This window comes from Suncus etruscus, chromosome 6 (assembly GCF_024139225.1).
Source record: "Suncus etruscus isolate mSunEtr1 chromosome 6, mSunEtr1.pri.cur, whole genome shotgun sequence".
Lineage (NCBI taxonomy): Eukaryota > Metazoa > Chordata > Mammalia > Eulipotyphla > Soricidae > Suncus > Suncus etruscus.
Genome location: NC_064853.1, coordinates 48,822,453 through 48,832,823, shown reverse-complemented (window position 1 = coordinate 48,832,823; position 10,371 = coordinate 48,822,453). Strand labels below are relative to the sequence as shown.

Below are 10,371 nucleotides of genomic sequence, written 5' to 3'. Positions count from 1 at the left end.
TGCATGAAAGGCAAACGCTTTTTACCTCCATGCTATCTCTCCAGCCCCAGCCCTACCACTATTAATTACTGAGTGCAAAGCTAGGAATAACCCCTGAGCACTAATCGGGTGTGATTTATAAAAAGTTCAGGGACCTTAGCGATAGCATAGGTTGGGCATTTACTTTGCATGTGGGCCCACACAGGATGAACCCAGGTTTGATTCCCGGCATCCCATATGGTCCCCCCGAGCCTTTCAGGAGTGATTTCTGAGTGCAAAACCAAGAGTAACCTCTGGGTACCACTGGATGTGGCCCCAAAAATTTAAAAAAAAAATAGTTCAGAGATGTTAGTGAGATTAATCTTCTCTGAAATAGTGAGGAAGCAGGTAGAGATTGGGTGTGGAAAGTTGACATGCTATTTCTTTAGAGAAACTTTAAATCATTTATTACTCTTCTTTGACTGGTTCTTTTGCTTTATTATTAACATATTAATTATTCATTTATCTGGGGCCCCCTAATGTAAAGCATGTGCTCGGTCTGGAGCTGTTTTCCAAACCCTTGTTACTCATTTTAAGGCCTGTACTGGGGGGGCAGGGAGTGTAGTTTGGGCAGATTGGAATGCATCAACTCAGGCTTGGAGTTCAAAACCCAGACCAGCTTTTCACCTGGAACATACCTAATAGCTGCATCAGCAGCTCTTTCATTTTCTTTTGTTTGTTCATCTGTTTTCCACATACATGTCTTTCCCCTATACTTCCCACATTTCCTCGTCTTTATCTTCCAGTCTTTCCATTGGACTGTGACAACACCTGCTTTTCTTTTCTTTTCTTTTCTTTTCTTTTCTTTTCTTTTCTTTTCTTTTCTTTTCTTTTCTTTCTTTCTTTCTTTCTTTCTCGTTTTTTGTGAAATAAATTGTTTTATTGAAGGAAATTTTACTTAGAGAAATATGAAAGGAAAGAGATACATGCTCAAATAAGAACATGTGCTTTTCCAGAGGGAAAAAAGACTCTTTCTTATTTTGTGTTTTTGTTTTGGTGCTCATCCAACTGTGGTCAGATCTTACTCCTGGCTCTGTGCTCAGGCATCACTTTGGTGGGCTCAGTAGATTATATGTGGGTATTGGGAATGGAACCTAGATCTGCTGCATGCAAGGCAAACACCCTATCTGCTGTATTAGTATTCTGGTCCTATATATTTTTATATAAAAAAAAACTTGTCGGGGGCTGGAGAGACAGCATGGAGGTAGGGCATTTGCCTTGCATGCAGAAGGACGTTGCTTCATATCCCGGCATCCCATATAGTCCCCCAAGCCTGCCAGGAGCAATTTTTGAGCATAGAGCCAGGAGTAGCCCCTGAGCACTGCTGGATGTGACCCCCCAAAAAAAAATTTGTCTCTTTTGAATAAATTTTTTTAATTCATTTTGGCTTTCTGTCATACCCAGCAACACTCAAGGGTTACTCCAGGCTCTGTGCTTAAAAATCCTTCCTGGCAAGCTCTGGGGACCATATAAGATGCTGGGGACCAAACCTAGGGTGGTTACATGAAAGAAAAATGCCCTACCAACTGTGCTATCGCTCCAACCCCTCTTTTAAAGAATTTCTTTGTACTTTATGTACATAGGGTTGCATTGTTTCTGCTATGAAGTAGGTATCTTGATGACTCATTCAGGGAAGTTTACTGAGGCCAACCCATGAGGCCCAGTGTCCTTTGCATACTGTTGAAAAAACAACTGGCACGCACTGAGGCCACATTTCTGCAACAACTCTCTGGGCTGAGCAGACATGGCAGAAGCAAGACCTCAGGCTGGGTTTTTCTTGGATGTCTCCAGTGGCCTGCTGATGATGCATCTTACTCTCTCAAATGTTCTGAGGCAAAGGGCTTGTCTTTTATGAAATACAATATTGGGTGTATTACATCCTTGTGATGTAATACATTACATTACACTTGTGAAATATTTTAGTAAGATAAAGACAGATGTCTTTTAGAGGCAGACTAGTGGGTGGGCGGCGAATGAGGGTAGACATTGGTGAAGAGAAAAAGACACTCTTGAAGAGATTGGTGTTAAATCAACATATGTGTGAAACCCAATTATGAATGACTTTGTAATTCCACTGCAACTAAATTAAAAGAATTTTTTTTAAAGTTTAAGACTTGGGGGGCCAGAGAGATAGCATGGAGGTAAGGCTTTCATACAGAAAGTCAGTGGTTCGAATCCCAGCATCCCATATGGTTCCCTGAGCCTGCCAGGAGCGATTTCTGAGCATAGAGCCAGAAGTAACCCCTGAGCACTGCCGGGTGTGATCCAAAAACCCAAAAAAAAAAAAAAAAAGTTTAAGACTTGGGACTGGAGACATAGCATGGAGGTAAGGTTGGTGGTTTGAATCCTGACATCCCATATGGTCCCCAGAGCCTGCCAGGAGCGATTTCTGAGCATAGAGCTAGAAGTAAACCCCCCCCCGTTTTTTTTTTTTGGTTTTTGGGTCACACCCAGCAATGCTCAGGGGTTACTCCTGGCTCTACACTCAGAAATTTCTCCTGGCACATATGGGATGCTGGGATTTGAATCACCGTGCTCCTGCCTGCAAGGCAAATGCTCTACCTTCATGCTATCTCTTCGGCCCCAGAAAACAGTTTTCAGTATTCGCTTCAACAGCACACGTCCTCCTGCCTGCAAGGCAAATGCTCTACCTTCATGCTATCTCTTCGGCCCCAGAAAACAGTTTTCAGTATTCGCTTCAACAGCACATATACTAAAATTGAAACAATACAGAGATTAGCATGGCTCCTGCGCAAGGATGACACACAAATTCATGAAGCGTTCTATATTATTAAAAAAAGGGGAGGGGCCGGAGAGATAGCACAGCGGTAAGGCGTTTGCCTTGCATGCGTAAGGTCGCTGGTTCAAATCCCGGCATCCCATATGGTCCCCTGAGCCTGCCGGGGGTGATTTCTGAACGTAGAGCCAGAATAACCACTAAACATTGCCGGGTGTGACCAAAAAAAAAAAAAAAAAAGAAAAGAAAAAGTATTTTTGAAATTAAATATATGGAGGCCAGAGCAGGAGTAGATGGTAGTGGTCAGAGCAGTGGGTAGGTACTAATTTTGCATGGGGCCGACTCAGGTTCAATCCCCAGCATCCCACCCTGAGCACTGCCAGGAGTGATTCCTGAGTGCAGAGTCAAGAATAAATCCTGAACAATGCCAGGTGTGGCCCCAAAACAACAAAACGAAGCAAAGTGTTGTACTACTCTGAACTCATTATTATGATTCTGAATTAATTGTTGTTAAAACAATATAGTACATGCAAAGTGAGACTTGATAAATATTAGGTTGTTTTCTTGCCCCTTGCAACCAAGGGTAAATAAGCAGACAGGAAGCAAATACTCCTGTGTGAGCACAATAGAGATCTTCCCGATCTATGTGTCATGGAGCCTCCCTCTAGGCACTTCCTTATGTGCAGAGATTTCACCTCTGGACACGTCTAAACATCTGGAGCCCAGCTGTGTACCTTCCTGACCACAGTAGTCAGCCACAAGTAGTGAAGATGAGTTTTTCTGATGTTCTATGGCTGTGGGAAAATTTCATCCTCTTTTGCTAAGGGCAGACCAACTTGCACCCCGTTCTTTTTTATCCTACTTAACTTAATGGGGTCTTGTAACTTTTGAGTTTGGGTTTTTTTTGTTGTTGTTGATTTTTGTTTTTTTTTGGGGGGGGGGCACACCTGTTTGATGCTCAGGGGTTACTCCTGGCTAAGCGCTCAGAAATTGCCCCTGGCTTAGGGGGACCATATGGAACGCCAACCAAGGTCCTTCCTTGGCTAGCGCTTGCAAGGCAGACACCTTACCTCTAGCGCCACCTCACCGGCCCCGAGTTTGGGTTTTTGATCTGCAATTGGCTGTGTTCTGGGCTTAGTCCTGTTTCTGTGCCCAGGGAACCATATGTGATACCAGAAATTGAACTTGGATCTAATTCAAGACAAGTGCCTTGTGCCCTTGCTATCTCACTGCCCCCTTAATGGGATCACTTGTTTGCTTACCACTGACTTTTCTGAAATAATTTTTTTCCTTCCTATATACATACCAAACAAAAATTAAGATATATATATTTGGTTTTGGGGCCACACCGGGCGGTGCTCAGGGGTTACTCCTGGCTGTCTGCTCAGAAATAGCTCCTGGCAGGCACAGGGGACCATATGGGACGCCGGGATTCGAACCAACCACCTTTGGTCCTGGATCGGCTGAAGAGATGTATATCTTTTACTTATTTTGTTTGAGGCCACACCCGGCAGAGGTTAGGAGCTATTCCTGCCTGGTTCAATGCTTGGGGGTGACTCTCAGAAGTGCTTGGGGGAATATCCAGAGCTAGGAATGGCCCTGCACTCAAAGCATGTACTCAGCCCATTGCACTAGCCCTCTGGCCTAAGGGGAATATTTTTTTAAATTTTATTATAGGGGCCAGAGCAATAGCACAGCAGTTAGGGCATAACCCCTGAGCACTGCTGGGTGTGGTCCAAAAAAACAAAAAAAATTTTTTTAAATTATAGTACCATGATTTACCAAGTTGTTTATAATACAGTCATTTCAGGCACTAAATGTTCAAACACCAGTTCCATTCCCAGTGTAACCTTCCCCTCACCAGTGTCCCAATTTTCCACTCACCATTCCTTCCAACTCACCTGCTTCCATAAAGGCACAGACAAATTTATCTTGTTTGTTACAATACAAAGGTAAATGAAATTAGCAATTAGATCATTGAGGGTCCATTTGAAATAATTGCCATATCTCTCCATGGTGTTACTAAAGTCAGTGTCTAAAGATTTACTGGAGTATGGTTGATGCTAGTTAAGCTTTCTGTGTTACTGTTAAGGCTGACTGAACATTTTGGACTTCTCTGCAAATTTCCCATCAGATTTCCTGTGTTACTACTGGGCTGACATATGAAAATTTGAGGCATTATATGGCCCCTTGCTGCTGTGTGGGCCAGGATCTATAGATCTGAAACAAATTTGATGACTTAGGAGTCTGATCAGCTTAAAATTGTAGAGCTGGGCTATTTCTGTTGGAGGATATAAGGTGCGGTGCTGGTCTGATGTGTCTTTGGGCAGAAAGGAGAGTCTACCTCCACCTATTATGAGAATGTCCCAAAGGTATCAGCTCAGATCAGATTATCAGGGTTCAATCCCCAGCATTCCATATGGTCCCCTGAGCCTGCCAGGAGTTATTTCTGTGTACAGAGCCAGGAGTAAACCCTGAGCATCACTGGGTGTGGCCCCCAAAACAAAACAAAACAAATAAGAGGAAGGGCCAGAGTGATAGCACAGTTAGTAGGGCTTTTGCTTTGCATGTGGCTAACCCAGGTTTGACCCCCAGCAATCATATGATCTCTTGAGTTCACCAGAAGTGATTCCTGAGTGCAGAGCCAGGAGTAACCCCTAAATGGGGCCGGAGAGATAGCATGGTGGTAAGGCGGTTGCCTTTTATGCAGAAGGTCGGTGGTTCGAATCCCAGCATCCCACATGGTTCCCTGAGCTGCCGGGAGTGATTTCTGAGCATAGAGCCAGGAGTAACCCCTGAGCGCTGCCAGGTGTGACCCCCCCCAAAAAAAAGGAGTAACCCCTAAACACCACTAGTGTAGCCCAATATAAATTTTTTTTTAAATTTTAAAGAATAGTATAAATATTGGGCTAGAGAGATAGTACAATGGTTAAAGTGTCTTCTTGTTTGGATCCCCGACACTGCATATGGTGCCCCATAAAATCACCAGGAGTGGTCCCTGAGTCAGAGCCAGGACTGCTTGGAGGACCTTAAGGGTATCAGGGATCATGCCTGAGTTGGCTGCATACAAAGCAAGCACTCTGTACCTGTTGTACTATCTCTCTGACTTCCTCCCTATTTCTTTTAATTCCTTGGAAAGTGTTAATTAATTATTTTATACTTATTAAATATTTGTTTGTTTGGAGAGGGGCCACACTCCCCCAGTGACAATTTCGAGCTTAGTTCTAGGGTTACTCATAGCAGTGCTTCAGGGATCATAGACAGTGCTTGCGATGAAACTCAGGGCTCTGCACTTTAGATCTTTCCCTTGACCCTTAGAAGGGTTTGGAAAGCAAAGATATTTGTGTTCCACTCTAGAGGGAATCCTAGTCATATTCATCTGAGTTTTTCAAAAGCCAATTCTCATCGAAAAGACAGTGTGAGTCAATGGTTTAGAATCTACGTTTTAGAGTCAGCCAGGCAGATCTGGGTTTAAATTCTAGGTTCAATTTAGTAGCCTTCAAAAATCTTCAGTGTTCTCTCCTGTAACATGAGTGATAGTTCTACTATTAATGGCATATTAGCATTATGGAATAAACACAAAGTTGGAAAGAGATAATACATGTGGGGCCGGAGAGATAGCATGGAGGTAAGGCATTTGCCTTTCATGCTGCAGGTCATTGGTTCTGAATCCCGGCATCCCATATGGCCCCCTGAGCCTGCCAGGGGCGATTTCTGAGCATAGAGCCAGGAGTAACCCCTGAGAGCTGCCGGGTGTGACCCAAAAACCAAAAACCAAAAAAGAAAAAAAAAAGAGATAATTCATTCAATACAAGTATCAAGGGGCATACTTTGAGTTTTCTGATATGGTAATGATTACTTTAGGTAGATCATGCAGTTCTTGGCTTATGGTTGATCAGAAATCTAGTTTCAGTAAGTTAACTGAAACTATATTTCCAGAAATATTTTTTGTTATTTAAAAATTTTTGGCTTTTTTTTTTTGTTTTGTTTTAGAGCACCCAAAGGTGCTCAGAGCTTATTCCTGGCTCTGTGCTCTGGGATCACTCCAGGAAAGCTCAGGGGATCATACGATGCTGGAGTTCAAACCCAGGTATGCAAGGCAAGTGCCTACCTGCTGTACTATCTCTTTGACTCCATCAACTATTTAAATTTAGAAATGTATTAGCCATTGACATGACCTATAGCAGTGGTCCTCAAACTATGGCCCTCGGGCCACATATTGTATTTGTATCTGTTTTTTTTCTTCATTGCAAAATAAGATATATGCAGTGTGCATAAGAATTCGTTCATAAGTTTTGTTTTTACCATCGTCAGACCCTCCAATGGTCTGAGGGACAGTGAACTGGCCCCCTGTTTAAAAAGTTTGAGGACCCCTGATCTATAGTCTAGTACTTATGAACCTATCTCATTAATTTTGTACCTCTAACATTTCCTGGCACCATTCCTTGCACATAGTAGGCACTCAGTGCGTAGCTGTTGGATCACATTCAATTGAACTGAACATCCACTCAGACATTAGCACGAGAGCTGTGTCACTAAATAGCTGTCATTCCGAAACTGACAGCTAACCCTGACACAGACATGCTTACACAATTTGTAAGGCGTGATTTCAACTTCCTGCTTTGCAGACATCTCGGTTTCTGTTCGGTGGCTCTCACCTGAACCTGAGAAAGAAAGGACAATCTAAGGTTTAGCATTACTGAGAGAAGAGCTCAGGTCTAGTTAGATCTGTTGGCTCTGAAGCATGTGTTTCTCAGCTGTGAAAAGGGAATTATTGTAGTACCTGCCTTGTCAGGAGCCTTCCATGTGCTATTGTCTTTGCCTAGAACTATCTTTCCTCATGTTTCACTCCTGGTGTTTTATTGTTTGTTTGTTTGCTTGCTTGCTTGTTTGTTTATATTTTTCAACTCAGCTGTCAGGAAGTCGTTCCTGGCACCCAGGGCCAGAGTGATAGTATAGCAGGTTGGGCACTTATATTGCATGAGACAGACCTCGGTTCAGTCCCAGGCACCCCAGAGAATCCCCTGAGCCCCTTAGAACTGATCCCTAAACACAGAGCCAGGAGTAAGTTATGAGAACTGCCAGGTATGGTCCAATACCCCTCTCCCCAAAATAAAAAAGCCTTCCCTAACACTCATGATGAGCCACTGTTACAGTCTCTCAGTATTTGCCAATTACCTTGTAATTGTCTTTAACTACTCATTTCCTCTTTAGAGTTGGAACTCCTACAGGCAAGGGGCGGTGTCTGATTCTTTCATTGTTATGTCCCCAAGTCTTAACAGTTAGCACTTAATATTTTTGAGTGACATCTTTGTTAATTGGAATTGTGAGATAATAATGGATATAAAGACAGAAGCCATCATTTAGCCAGCTCTCAACACATAGAATAATAATAATTATTAGATAAAAATAGTATAGGTACTGAGTTTATTCATCCTGAGATAATGGAATCAATGGTTGGAACAACAAATTAAAGTTAAGCATTGTGAATCTAGCTAATTCTCTCTCTCTCTTTTGTTTATTTGTCTTATTTCTTCTCGCTTTTTTCATTTTTCAAGTGCATATAGAAGAGCCAACTTAATTTTGGTTCTTTTTTGTTTGTTTGTTTGTTTGGTTGGTTGGTTGGTTGGTTTTTGGTTTTTGAGCCACACTCAGCAGTGCTCAGGGGTTACTCCTGGCTGTCTGCTCAGAAATAGCTCCTGGCAGGCACGGGGTTACCATATGGGACACCGGGATTTGAACCAACCACCTTAGGTTCTGGATCGACTGCTTGCAAGGCAAACGCCGATGTGCTATCTCTCTGGGCCCTAATTTTGGTTCTTATAAAGTGAATGCTGTGCCGACCAAGTTTCTAGATGAAGATTTATGAGACCTGGTGCATCTCTGCTCTCAGCTACTGAGTGTATCCCTTGACCCTTGAACCATTTTGGGTTTTTTGTGGTTTTTTTTTTTTTAAGCCTACAGCACCCAGTATTTCCAGTCGGTCTCCCATCCAAGTACTAAACAGGCCTGACCCTGCTTAGTTTCCGAGATCAGAAGAGATCGGGCACGTTCAGGATGGTATGGCCATAGACACCCTTGACCCATTTTAACTCTGTCTATCCCCTCAGTTTGTTACACAAATTGACTTCTTCCTAGCTTCAACCCTTAAACTCCACATCCAGATGATGGTGCAATCTACAGCCTTATCTTCTTCCTATTTTCTATGCTCACTGCATTCCAGTGCCTAGGTTTGTTGAACACCCCTAGAGATACTGCTCTTCCTGGTTAAAAGTCTTTGAACTGCTAGACTCCATTTATCCAGCATTGTCCTCACTCCTCTATCAAGCTCTCCCCTTCTCAACTTCCCTGTTTCAGCTTTAAGAATGCTTTTTCAGGGGGCCGGAGAGATACCATGGAGGTAAGGCATTTGCCTTTCATGCAGAAGGTCGGTGGCTCGAATCCCGGCATTCCATATGGTCCCCTGTGCCTGCCAGGGACAATTTCTGAGTATAGAGCCAGGAGTAACCACTGAGCGCTTCCCGGTGTGACCCAAAAACCAAAAACCGGGGCCGGGAAGGTGGCGCTAGAGGTAAGGTGTCTGCCTTACAAGCGCTAGCGTAGGACGGACCGCAGTTCGATCCCCCGGCGTCCCATATGGTCTCCCCAAGCCAGGGGCGATTTCTGAGCTCATAGCCAGGAGTAACCCCTGAGCGTCAAACGGGTGTGGCCCAAAAACCAAAAAAAAAAAAAAAAACAAAAACCAAAAAAACACAAGAATGCTTTTTCAGGGAGCACTACTTGGCCCTTGGAAGCAATTAGGTTTCCCTGCCACCTGCCTTTTAGACCTGCTGTGATGATACTTTTCAGATCTTCCCCCGCCCTTTTTTTGGGGGGGCACACCCGGTAAAGCTCAGGGGTTACTCCTGCTATGCGCTCAGAAATCGCTCCTGACTTGGAGGACCATATGGAACTCTGGGGGATCAAACCACAGTCCATCCTAGGTTAGTGCATAGCAAGGCAAACGCCCTACCCCTTGTGCCACTGCTCTGGTCCAGATCTTCCCTTTGTAAAAGAAAAGATAAGGGGTTGAAGCCATATAGCACAATGGGTAAGAGGATCTTGCCTTGCATGCCTGAGTATCCTTGACACTCCATATGGTCCCCTAAGCACAGAAGGAATGATATCTGAGTACAGAACCATGAATAAGCCCTGAGCATCATCAAGCGGGATGATGCTCCTATCATGGTGCTTCCCCTCCCATCCACAAAATAAAAAAAGATAGGATTGAGAAGTAATGTGAAATTCTTTTTTTAACATTGGCTAATAATTTAAAATTTGTGGGACTGGAGAGATAGTACAGCCGATAAGGTGTTTGCCTTGCAAGTGGCCAGCCTGAGTTCAATTTGGGGCATCCCCTATGGTCCCCTAAATACTAACTGGAGTGATTTCTGAGTGCAAAGCCAGAAATAATGCCCAAGCATCATCAGGTGTGGATCAAAACTTAAACAAAAGCTTTTTTTTTAAAGTTTCTAAAACATTGAAAACCAAACCATCTGTCAGTGCTCACCATGGCCTTTCTGTTTGCAAGCCGAGCTGTTGAATCTTTGGCTAACTTGGTGACCTTTTGCACTAAT

The 10,371-nt window shown here is 43.5% G+C and overlaps 1 non-coding gene and 1 pseudogene across 1 annotated transcript; one reads left to right on the top strand and one right to left on the bottom strand.

Moving 5' to 3' along the window:
• The first annotated feature begins 2,707 nt into the window (after positions 1-2,707).
• LOC126012287 (U6 spliceosomal RNA) lies at positions 2,708-2,811 on the top strand. The gene has a single exon (XR_007496805.1). It is a non-coding gene; the product is annotated as a U6 spliceosomal RNA (small nuclear RNA).
• A 5,899-nt stretch (positions 2,812-8,710) lies between these two features.
• Positions 8,711-8,829, bottom strand: LOC126012792 (uncharacterized; annotated as a pseudogene).
• Between the last annotated feature and the right edge of the window lie 1,542 nt (positions 8,830-10,371).